Consider the following 12844-nt stretch of genomic DNA (forward strand, 5'->3'; position numbering starts at 1 on the left):
TGACATTCCTTGTAAACCTCAGTGTTATAGGATCACAACTAATTCCCTGGCTGCAATTCACTTATATACAGTGGTGGATTTTAATATTACTGATGTTCAGATAAATAGCATCATAGTAACTCTCTAACATATCTTTAGGGCGATTTCTCTTTAGCAATTGAGACGTGGTATACCCTGAGGAATCTCAATTGGGCCTTGTTTTAAACCTGTTAAATAAGAAAAGTACAAAGGCATTACGTGTTTCCCGTCAGTAAGCTGTAACCAAAAACATAAATACAAACCCATACAGGATCCAGCACAAACACACACAGCCAGCAGTCAGTCACGCTGCCAAGTTTTTTCTCTTAGGCTGCTGAGTTAGTTGCTGGCCTGGCAGGTATCTCTTGTCCTAGTGTAACGGGCAGTCTTGTGTGATGCACTGCCGTTACAGATTCTGTCCTGTCACCTGTCGGTGAGATTAGAGAACGTTAAAAGCCCTAAAACTATGAATGCAGAGGAGCCCGGCTCTTTTGTACTTTGGCTTTCGCTTGCAGTGTGCAGGGTCGCCGGCTCTCGCCTAGAGTAGTAGCCTCCGAGAACAGTAGAAAGTAATAATTTTAAACCTGGTAATGATTTTTTGAAAGAGCTGTTTTTTTTTTTATTGTCGCACAGCTCCAACTATAGTTTCTGTACCACATATTTAGTTTTATCTTTAAAATGAATCTCTACACAGTTCTGTTTTAAACAGAGCTGACCTGAGCTGTAGTTCTACGCCACTGATAAACATCCTACATCACTGTCTGGCTAATGCCTTACTTGTGCTGCTCAAAGTAAGTATGTACAAAGACTGGTTTGTAGTATTAAATGCTGGCCTCCATGTGTGTGTGAATGTTTGTGTGAAATGTTCCCCACATTACTTTAGGGAACTCTGAGAACAACAGTTTTGCAATTATTGTCCTTGCAGAGAGTTAGTCACCTGAGTACCACAGTAAGCTGTACTACAGTTTGTTACAAGAATCCTCTCTCATTGTAATTTTACACACTCACACCTTGCTTCTCCTTGCAGTACACTACTTAGCAAACCTGTTTTTAGTGGTAACGCTTTGTATTGCGTGTCTGTAATTATGGCTGTAGAGTTACAATGCAACAAGCCTTCTATATGCTTCAGTACAAAAAGGGACACAACAGATTACAGATTGACAAAAGCTAATGAAAACTTGTATTTAGATCTGCATTTATTTACTGTATATACACAGTGGTTTTGTGTTTTTATACCAGGGATGATAATAAATGACTGGACAATTGTCTGTCATTGTCTGGATTTGTGCAATTCAGCACTTGGATTGGCCACCAAGTGTGTCGTCGTGACTGAATGAATCCCTGATGAATATCTGCTTTCCTCACCAGCTTACTGACGCTAAGTAAAATAATAGCAAGGCAGTTTTCCACTGATTGGGAGGACTGAAAGCTGGCTGTGCTGTCTTCTTCAGGAAGAAACATTGTTCATGCATTCCTCCGGAATCTTAGGAGGGGGGATTTAATCCACACACAGAGCTGTGTTATTTCTAACTTCTGTGACACAATTTAGAGTCCACATTTTAAACCCATATACGACACTCCCAGAAAGTGACTGAATTTCACAATGTACAGCAATGCGTTGGCTATATTTGTTTATTGAATCTCCCTATATAAATGTAACCTACAGCATATTAGTGTACACTTTGTATCTCAAACACCAACAACATGTTCTGTGAAATCTCCCGATTAGGACCTGTATGTGAACTCCCCTGTGTCTGTGACTGATTAGTGAGAGAAATACAGATAGCGGTACATATTCATGAAAGCTTGGAGTTTTTGGGAAAGTGAACAATTATGATAAGACTGTTACAAATGGGTACAAATCTAGCATTACGGTGTATAAAAATACAACGCAATACAATAGAAATATATTTTTATATAGCATTCTTCATGCTATGGCATCCCAGAGCATGTACAAAGTTACAAACAAAAGAAGAGTGCTCGATGGAAAATACATTCAGGCAACAACCAATTACACGAAAGCACAAAATCAAAAATTTAAGACTTAAAAGAATTCAATGTTTCAACCTGCCTAATGTCAACCGGAATAGAGTTCCACAAAAACAAGGATCACAGCAGCAACAAGCTCTGATTTAAGACCACTTTTTGGAACAACTAATCTCAAGGAACGAATAGGAATATATAGAGTTAGTAGTTCTTGGAGATATGGTAGCCCTAATCCATGAAGGACCTTATAAATGATTACGACAGCTTTAAAGACCCTGAGTGTAACATTCAGAGTTGTTGCAGTTTTTTTTGTTTGTTTTGTTTTTAAACATTGACAGTAGTTTGGTAACCCTTGGGAACTGGCTTCCAGTTTTACAACCCCCTCTGTTCAATTGCTACCTTTGAGTTCACGTCTTTCATTTTTGTGGCTACAGGATAAAACAGCAGAAAGAGTTTGCATGATAAAAATAACACGCTGTTACAATAATGATAAATCAATAAATGTGTTCAGGTCAAGGAAAGGAATTGCGTCGACTACATTCTGTAATTCTACATGTAGTCAGAATAGTAATTACACTGCAACGACAAAACAATCTGCATAATTTCATACAGACAGCAAGTATTCACTTTAAAAACCACAAACACATGACTTGAACAGGTTTTATTGAGATTTATTGGGTAATAAGATGTCAGAAGCATTTTAATAACAACAGTTATGACAACATTTTAAAAAAAATTTTCAAAGAGATTCTGACAGTTTATGGTAACAGGCTTCATGAAAGCTACAGTACATGGTTTTGTAGGGTAAAATTAAAATAAAACGTTGCTGAATATTTTCAGGTACTTGTGCTGTGACAGGGTTGGCAGAGTGGTGACGTCAGGCCAGAAGCAGCAACAAAAACAAAGTAACTGCAGTTGCAAAGGCGCAGCACAACCGTTTATTTTCAAAGAACAAAAATAAATAAAATATTTTAACAAAAACACACTGCTCACAGAGCAAAAATAAAAGTCAAACAAAAACAAATTACAAACCTTAAACAATGCGATCAGCCTGGGCAGTAGCCTTCACTGATCATACTTATTTGTATCTTTATTTTTACCCTCCTCTCTCACTCTCGTTCACTCCTCCGAACACCCACCCCCAGTGCAGATAGCTGCATGCTTATATATCGTGGCCGAGGGGTTTAACTAGCTAGTAATTATTACATTACCCCTCAGCCACAATCTGCATGAGTTTATTAATGTTATTATGAATTTATTAATTAATTACTGCAACACAGTACAAAAACAAAACATATGGCTACACCATTGCATATAAATACAATAATAATAATAATAATAATAATAATAATAATAATAATAATAATAATAAAACAAAACAAATACAAAATGATTAACTGCACAGGGGCGGAGGGGTACCCCGTTCTAAAAATAAACAAAATACATTTATGGCAGGTCTTTGCCCCGCCCCCTTTTCATGTACAGGGCTCCTCACCCTGTCACATGTACATGTTACATTTTTTAAATAACCTGTTTTCTGAAGCCTCATTATTGTATTTTATTTATTAGAAATCATGTCCTTTACTCGGATATTTTGGGACGAACGATCACATGTGAATGATAAACTCAGGAAGAGGTTTCGATGGGGAAGCACCAAACTGCCCAGCCCACAGAGCCACTCTGTCAAAAACAAAGTCACGTGCAGTGTCCAACATGACTTGGTCATTTCCAAACACCAAACGAGTCCCTCAAAATGAAAGTCCCTTACTGTTGACAGTTGCTTATCTCTATGGTTACATTTTCTGTCCCATACCCTATCTTCTAGCCTCTATTGTTGCATCATTTCCATGTATTTACAATAAGTGCAGGACCAGTCTACCTCATTAGATTTGGCCACCATAAAGATTCACGAGCAGCACAACTGCAAAGACAGCCCTGTGGGAATAGTATCCAAAACACCAGTCATCAGTGTATCTGCAATGGTAAAACAAAGGGAAAGTGGTCACCAATATGGATAGGAAATCATTAATTAAACCAGTAACAGTCCAGCAGTATCACGGTTTCAGACACAACCTCATGGTTGGTAGCTATGGAAATCCAGTGATCTTTGACCACACAGACATTACTCGCTTTAAAAAAAAAAAAAAAACATTGCCTTTTGAAAAAAGTTACTCTATACTTGTTCCAGTCAGTACCTGCCGCCTTCTCTGAGTCGCTCCTCTAGTTCTGCTTTGTTGCTCGCGTTGACTTATTTTCAGCTGCTGTTTGTCAGTGGGCCAACAAAATAGCAGCTTTGTCAAGGAAGTGGTGAGCATGTTGCTACCGGTGTGATAATGGGTTCTCTAAATATCACAAGCTCGGTTACAGCCATGTGAAGTATTGCACACGTACGTTTCACATGAAGAATTTACTAGACACAACCTGCCATTAGCTAGTACAGCAAAATATGACAATGTTTACATACCTATACTTAAAATGACTTCAAATCTTCATAATATATTACATTTTGCATTTTGCACATTCAGTCCTCTGGCCATGCAGATCTTAGTGCAGGAGTGAAGTACAGTGCACAGGTCAATACTCATAATGCATACTATACGTACCATTCCAATATGCCTTTATGATAAAACCTGGTCCATTATTCAGTCATGCAGACGGGCAGTCTGCAATCTGCAATCTACACAAACATATCACACAAAAAGCTCTGTATGAAAACTAACTAACCTGTATCCTGCTTGCTTTCCTGTCAGATTTGTGGAAAGAATGTTTGGCAGTTGTTATACCAGTTGGCATGTCTTTACAGAGTCAGTGTTTTGCAGTTCCAGATCTCCCTGGGTTATTATCTCACCCTGACCTGATCTTTGTCTGAAGCGCTACACGAAGAAGCAACATGTTGCTGTACTCAGAGACAATGCTTACAGGGTTGAGGTGTTCTGTGTCAGAGTAGAGAAATGGGCCATGTCTCCACATCAGGTCAGTTCAACACAGTTTCCTTGCCATTATGCCATGAAGTGAGTTTTGGTCACAAACAGTGAAGACGACAAGAATGTTTTTTTGTATTTATTTGTATTTAATAAACGAATAAAGTTGAGACTACAAGAAAAACACATGCTTTGAGAGAGAAGTAATACATTGTTAACTACCCCTGGTAGTACTTATACTAAATACTATATAAGATCTCATTTGTTCAGTTCCTAGGGTTCGCACGGAATTTGGAATAAAGGCATTCCGTTTTCTAGCTCCATGGTCTTGGAATAAACTTCAGGAAGAACTGAAACTTACTGTCTTGACACCTTTAAAAGAGTACAAATAAAAAATCAATGTAGCCGAGACCTATTTTTGTTCCTAAACGTTTCTTGTAACTTCTTTGTATTGGGTGTGCTCATTTGAATGTGTGTGTGTTTTTGCTTTATATGCCACCTTGTTGATTAGGTCTCCCCAAAAAAAGAGATTTTAATCTCTGGTAAAATAAAGGTGAAATAAAAAAATGTAAAAAAAAAAAAATGAAGTGACTCTAGTGATGACCACACAGTGGAACCTGATGCTGTAAAACGAATTGTAATACTCAGTGAGTTTTTGTAGTGTGTGTTTTTAATGCTACATGTATATCCCAATTGCTTGACACCGGAACTTACCAAAACTCTCTGCCTATGTCGTGATTTCAAGGATTCCCACAGAACAGCTGTTAGATGACCGCTGCTGGAAGATTTCATAAGAGGGCAGCATGGGAGTGATCCTCCACCACACTGTAATAAAATACAGTACATGGTTCTCAGCCAAGCAGTTGCCTGACCTTCGTATTGTTCTTCGCAACACAGAAATCAAACTCTGTGGCACTTTTAGTTAATTAGCAGCTACACTGTAACGACATGGCTACAGCCCATGTATAACCACTTTTTAACATCTTCCAGTAAGCACAGCAGTGAAACAGTTAAACACATTTATACTGCCTTACATATGAAAGGATTTTCACACGTCCCTCTGCATATTTAAAATGTTATATCCTGCTTTATTTTCAAATATAAATACCCCCCCCCCCCCCCCCCCCCCCCCCACACACACATTTAGATAATAAATGTGAAATTTCAACAGGTGCAGCATTTGTATGTATTTTTTGGAGTTTCTGTATACCACACACTACAGTACTTGCTTTTTTGCAGTCTCCAAGTAGTGCGCTGTACATTAAACAGAGGAATGTGGTCAGGATTAAAATAAATATATGGTAGTTCCCTCTCAGTGCGGATTGGGTAACCCCCTCAAAAACAGAAAACATTTGCCTTGTGGTATTTCCCTAGGTTTAACTGAGTAAATATAGTTCATACCATAAGGAAATCACCTGTGAAATATAAGACTATATAATAAGTATATTTTTAAAGACAGTGCAGATCAGAAGAAAGGAGATCACATTATAAGAACTGACACAAATTAGATGTTTCTGTGAAGTAACTGTTATCTGACATGCTGTGGTTGCAATGCTGAATGTGCTTGAGGGAAAGAGAGCACAGGGAGACAATCAAAACAGTCAAAACAGTAATTCAAGGGCTTAAACTGACAATAAATAAACTAAAATGTTTTTAAAAAGTTAGTAGTTGGAGCTAATTTTCTGCTATCTGGGTTCTATTTGGGTTGAGTGGCGCTAAACAGCTTCCTGTGTATTTTAAACAAACAGAAGCAGCAATCATAAAAACGATGTTTTCTGCCCATCCTCCCTCTAGTGGCTGTCTGCATGCTGTTGCCAAAATCTTTCACAGGCATTGTTTTCCTCAGGGGAGTGTAAGAGGTCAGTGTGCTACGAGGGAACTGAAAGCTATGTTGTTTAGTTTTACACATTCTTGCTAATTTTGTATTACATTTTTGCTGTACATTTTCATGGTCATTCTGAAGTTGAATCTGCTTTTCCAGGGTTTATCCCACTTGTGTACTTTACCGTGCTCTGATACTGCAGTACACCTTTACAAGAGATATCCAGCCATTTACTCTACAGTAGTGGTTTTCAACCATTTTTTAAAACTGTACCCCTTCTGTCTGGTGGTTTCAGGTCAAGTACGCCTTTATGATTTTGGCTCCACTGAATGGTTCCGCAGTTGCAATAAAAGGCAAAATAATCTTATTAAGAAATAGAAAAATGTCCCTGTTTATGAATATATAATTTATGTCACAACAGTTTAGGATTCTTTTTATGGGCAGAATCAAAAGACAGAATTTGGGAATCATTCTATAAAAAAATTTATTCATTATGCTATTAACTGTTATAGGTTATGTTATAGTGTTATAAGATCATGTTACAAGACTGCTATAACGTATGCTGAAACTTGACTAGTAAGCAGAATTAAAGTGGCAAGACACAAGTATTGTTGTTATACAGTATAGCAGGATCATTAAAAAACAATGCACAGTACATCCAGGACCACTTCCCTTATGTATATATTTAACCCAAACTGTAGTACACCTTCAATAAATCACAGCATAATGAATGCAGTATTGAACACAGAGGATAAAACTGTTGCAACAGTAAAACCAAATGATAAAAGTTGCACTTAAAAGATTGTTAAATGACGCTGTTCAAAATGTTAATTATTATTTTTGAAAAGAATTTGCCTTTGCACTTCAAAACACAACCCAGTAACTTTTTGTTCAAATCCACTATTGTCGTACTGCAGAATCGCTACATGTATACTCGAATACTGGGTTTTAAGGGAGGGTTTTGTTTGTCTTGTTTTGTGCTAAGTAATAATAATAATAATAATAATAATAATAATAATAATAATAATAATAATTATGAAATACTAACAAAGTTCCATTCCACTTAACAAGGCTTTTAAATGTTAATTGCAGTGACTTTTAATTTAGCTGGGATGTTATTGCTTGGAGCCACCCATTAATGGACCTGTCATTTATTTTCACTCGTGTAGCACAGAAACCAGGGGCGGGTATCACCTTTATCTTGGACCCTGGCAACCTCACGTATGCACTTACGGGAAGGCTTTACACCCTCTTATCAGCACTGCTTATTATATAATGTTTGCCTACTCTACTGCCAGTATATGAACGCTTGACTCAACTCAAAAACAAAACATGCATGATGCACTGCCAGGGGAGGGCGAGTAATAACTACGCCATTTTAGATTTACAAATGACAGACATGGACACAGTGATGGGGGACTGTCATAGGCTACCTCTCATAGGCAATCAATGCAACTGAGGTCCAGTGTTGGACCCCAATCTGGATCAGTGTGCGAGGATCGCTGTGCCAGGTGCTGGACGTGGAATAAAAAAATCTAGCCTCTATCGGTTAGATTTAAAAAGCCAATTTGTTGATATTTGTGGAGTGATAACCCAATTCCTTATTTTGTCTTCGTGACCTAATAATACAGGTCTCGACATTTCCCAGAGCAGCTATTTGTTCTGCCCTTTGCCCAGCAGTTCACAGATAACACTAAAACAATTTGATAAATGAGTAACGTCAATAAAAAATGGATTACGTTTACCCTAATGTAGCTGCAGCTAAAGCAACACAGCATCTGTCCCTTGTGAAAGATTACCTGGTGACAATAACTTGCATGACCTTGTTTGTGTGATATTGTGTGCCACAGACTGTATGGAAACCTGTTTTAATGCAGGCTACCAACAGTTTGATTGAAAATGCTTTTACTGTCAACCTCAGAAAGGCATGGACAACCTTCTCTACCCAAGACCACACATGTGCTGTCATTTGCCTGGTTTGATCGTATATATATTTCATGTCACTGTATAAATAGGGAAGGTCCAATTGTACTCTACAAATAGCACGACAGGTATGGTGCCATTTGTATCACCTGAGATCTGTTTACATGGTGTTGCTTCGAGATGAATAGAAATACAAAAGATATTTCAGAGTGAAATGTGTAATTCTACAACAAAGGAAAACATTTTTGGTTTGGTTTCATAAGAAATACGAGCGAAATACAAGACCAGATTTTAGATTCAATAGTGCTCTTCTGTGTAGCTCTCCCAGTTAAAAATAACATCCATACTGTGCATTGTAAAAGGGATATGATATTGGAACACACTGTAGGATCCTTTTGTGGGTTTCCAACTAGAGGATGCCATAACACTGCAATCTCTTTTCCAAATCCTTCCATTGGATTACACCTTGTCCCACTACAAATCTTGTGGTATCTTCCCATTCTTTCAAACTTTCCAATAGCTTCATCTAGTAGAAGTTCAATGCCCCCACCAGTAATTGCAGGTCTCTCATTAACAATCCCACTACACGTGAGAGCCCAAAATGTATATCAGTGTCAAAGTCTTAATGAATCTCACTGCACATGGTTTACGGGAAACCTCAGCTTGAACAGCAATATATGGTAATAGCTTTTATTACATAAAGGCAATACTTCACCTCAGTTTGATGATAATGAATTGAGAAGGCAGGGCATATGGCACTCTCAGCCCCTACAGAAACGGGACCAGTTTGCTAATTCCTTAGCATCTGCCAAAAACAAGTTATACAGTAACTGCTTACAATTGCTAACAATTTTAACGACAGCAATAAAAGATATAACAATAAGTAATAACAGATACATACTGTAAACTACAGCCTTGTGATTGAGCTGTTCTGTAATAGCACAAAGATTATACACTTTATTGGTTTTGGTCTCAGGATAGCTTTACCAACCAAGAGGAAAGCAAGCATCAAAGGAACTTACATAAAATTGTTTACTTCCTGGTTTTGTACATATAAGGCTGTAATGCCATCTCGGGTTTAGGGTGCTTGGGATTTGGAAGAAGAGGCTCACTGTGCATTATTCCTTATATTAAATGCTCTGTAAATTATGTTAATTATTGATACAGTAACTGCTGCCTGCATAATATATTCATTACAAACCCTACCTTATACCATTGGTTTGTCTAACATGGATTAGCCTGGCATTTCATAGGGGAATGCAAACAAAATATTTTACTGTATACTGTATGAATTTTAGATCTGCAAAGCTAACATTAACAGTAAAATTACAATATACTTCTACAGTATATTTGTCCTCCACAATAAAAAAAAAAAAAAAAAAAAAAAAAAACCACATGATCTATAACCCTATAATCAGCAGGACTTGAAATGCCATGCTTTTAGGTTTTTAGTTACCCATGCTAGCTGGAAATCAATAGAAATCAAAGAGCACAATATAGAAGCATGAAATATTTGAATGTAAAATATTAACACTGGACTAACTGAACCACCTTCTATACTGTATTTTTCAAATCTTGCAATGAGGTCATGGAAGGATATTAAAATAGGTGAAGTTTATAAAATATGCTTAATATGCAGAGGTAGTGTTTGAGGATGCAAACCTACAAAAAATAGTATAGGCCATAACCATGAGGAAGAAACAATCAAATCTATACAAAATGACCACATGCACAGCATGCATGTAAGGAGCAGGTCCTGTCTCTAGGGACCAGTAGCGTTAATCCTTGTCTTCTGTATGTGCGTCCCATGATATACTGCTGTAGCACTTCAATATACCAGGACCCTGTGTGTGAAGTCTATGCATGCTCTGAAGTATCATCCTCTTAGGAGAATTTATTGGAAAGGGAGTGCATTTACTGTAAATCACATGACAAAACTGCATTCACTAATAACAAAACTAGTGCGTGTACACTCAGCTCCTAAACTCTCAAACTGGGTGCGGTAGTCACTGAGATCACTGGCCAAAGAATGTACCTCTGTAAAATAGATTTGCAATGACATAACTCCTGTGATTAATACTGGCCTCACAAACATGCAGGTTTAATAATACAAAAAATAAATAAAAATAAAAATTGACACCAATAGTTTATACCAATAACAAAATCATAAGAACATAAGAACATAAGAAAGTTTACAAACGAGAGGAAGCCATTCGGCCCATCTTGCTCGTTTGGTTGTTAGTAGCTTATCCCAGAATCTCATCAAGCAGCTTCTTGAAGGATCCCAGGGTGTCAGCTTCAACAACATTACTGGGGAGTTGATTCCAGACCCTCACAATTCTCTGTGTAAAAAAGTGCCTCCTATTTTCTGTTCTGAATGCCCCTTTGTCTAATCTCCATTTGTGACCCCTGGTCCTTGTTTCTTTTTTCAGGCTGAAAAAGTCCTTGGGTCGACACTGTCAATACCTTTTAGAATTCTGAATGCTTGAATTAGGTCACCACGTAGTCTTCTTTGTTCAAGACTGAACAGATTCAATTCTTTTAGCCTGTCTGCACATGACATGCCTTTTAAGCCCGGAATAATTCTGGTTGCTCTTCTTTGCACTCTTTCTAGAGCAGCAATATCTTTTTTATAGCGAGGTGACCAGAACTGCACACAATATTCAAGACAAGGTCTTACTAGTGCATTGTACAGTTTTAACATTACTTCCCTTGATTTAAATTCAACACTTTTCACAATGTATCCGAGCATCTTGTTAGCCTTTTTTATAGCTTCCCCACATTGTCTAGATGAAGACATTTCTGAGTCAACAAAAACTCCTAGGTCTTTTTCATAGATTCCTTCTCCAATTTCAGTATCTCCCATATGATATTTATAATGTACATTTTTATTTCCTGCATGCAGTACCTTACACTTTTCTCTATTAAATGTCATTTGCCATGTGTCTGCCCAGTTTTGAATCTTGTCTAGATCATTTTGAATGACCTTTGCTGCTGCAACAGTGTTTGCCACTCCTCCTACTTTTGTTTCATCTGCAAATTTAACAAGTTTGCTTACTATACCAGAATCTAAATCATTAATGTAGATTAGGAATAGCAGAGGACCTAATACTGATCCCTGTGGTACACTACTGGTTACCACACTCCATTCTGAGGTTTTTCCTCTAATCAGTACTTTCTGTTTTCTACATGTTAACCACTCCCTAATCCATGTACATGTGTTTCCTTGAATCCCAACTGCGTTCAGTTTGAGAATTAATCTTTTGTGCGGGACTTTGTCAAAAGCTTTCTGGAAATCTAAATAAACCATGTCATATGCTTTGCAATTATCCATTATCGATGTTGCATCCTCAAAAAAATCAAGCAAGTTAGTTAGACACGATCTCCCTTTCCTAAAACCATGTTGACTGTCTCCCAGGACCATGTTAGAATATAGGTAATTTTCCATTTTGGATCTTATTATAGTTTCCATAAGTTTGCATATAATAGAAGTCAGGCTTACTGGTCTGTAGTTACCTGGTTCAGTTTTGTTTCCCTTTTTGTGGATCGGTATTACGTTTGCAATTTTCCAGTCTGGTCGGTACCACCCCTGTGTCAAGAGACTGCTGCATGATCTTGGTTAGCGGTTTGTAAATTACTTCTTTCATTTCTTTGGGTACTACTGGGAGGATCTCATCTGGCCCAGGGGATTTGTTTATTTTAAGAGCTCCTAGTCCCTTTAACACTTCTGCCTCAGTTATGCTAAAGTTATTTAAAACTGGATAGGAACTGGATGACATGTGGGGCATGTTCCTTTGTGAAAACTTGTGAAAAGTAATCATTTAATATATTTGCTATTCTTTTTTCTTCATCTACGATTTTGCCATTTGTATCTCTTAAACATTTAATCTCCTCTTTGAATGTTCTCTTGCTGTTGTAATATTGGAAAAACATTTTGGAATTGGTTTTAGCTCCCTTAGCAATGTTCATTTTTATTTCTCTCTTGGCCTTTAAAAGGTTTTAAAGAACAAACATGCTTTCTAAATACTTTATACGTGTTCCTACTTAACAGATATAAGGAAAGTTATACTGTAGCAACCACTTCATTAAGACAATGGGGGCAATTTTCGAGTGTGGAGATGTTGACCAGACACGTCATACAGTCACTATGGAGACAACTGCATATGCAAGCAAA

General features: G+C 37.5%; 1 long non-coding RNA gene across 3 annotated transcripts in view; it reads right to left on the minus strand.

Moving 5' to 3' along the window:
- Window positions 1–12844, minus strand: part of LOC121324766 — a 42223-nt gene that overhangs the window by 15160 nt on the left and 14219 nt on the right. Inside the window, exons 1-2 of one of the 3 annotated variants that reach the window (XR_005951266.1) lie at window positions 4200–4324; window positions 3884–3978 (exon numbers count right to left, since the gene is read on the minus strand). The exons of 1 other annotated variant lie outside the window; for it this stretch is intronic. This is a non-coding gene — a long non-coding RNA (uncharacterized LOC121324766). Of the gene's footprint in view, window positions 1–3883; window positions 3979–4199; window positions 4325–12844 lie in introns of those variants that run through there. One more of the 3 variants, XR_005951267.1, reaches the window with a different exon arrangement.

This window comes from Polyodon spathula, chromosome 12 (assembly GCF_017654505.1).
Source record: "Polyodon spathula isolate WHYD16114869_AA chromosome 12, ASM1765450v1, whole genome shotgun sequence".
NCBI lineage: Eukaryota > Metazoa > Chordata > Actinopteri > Acipenseriformes > Polyodontidae > Polyodon > Polyodon spathula.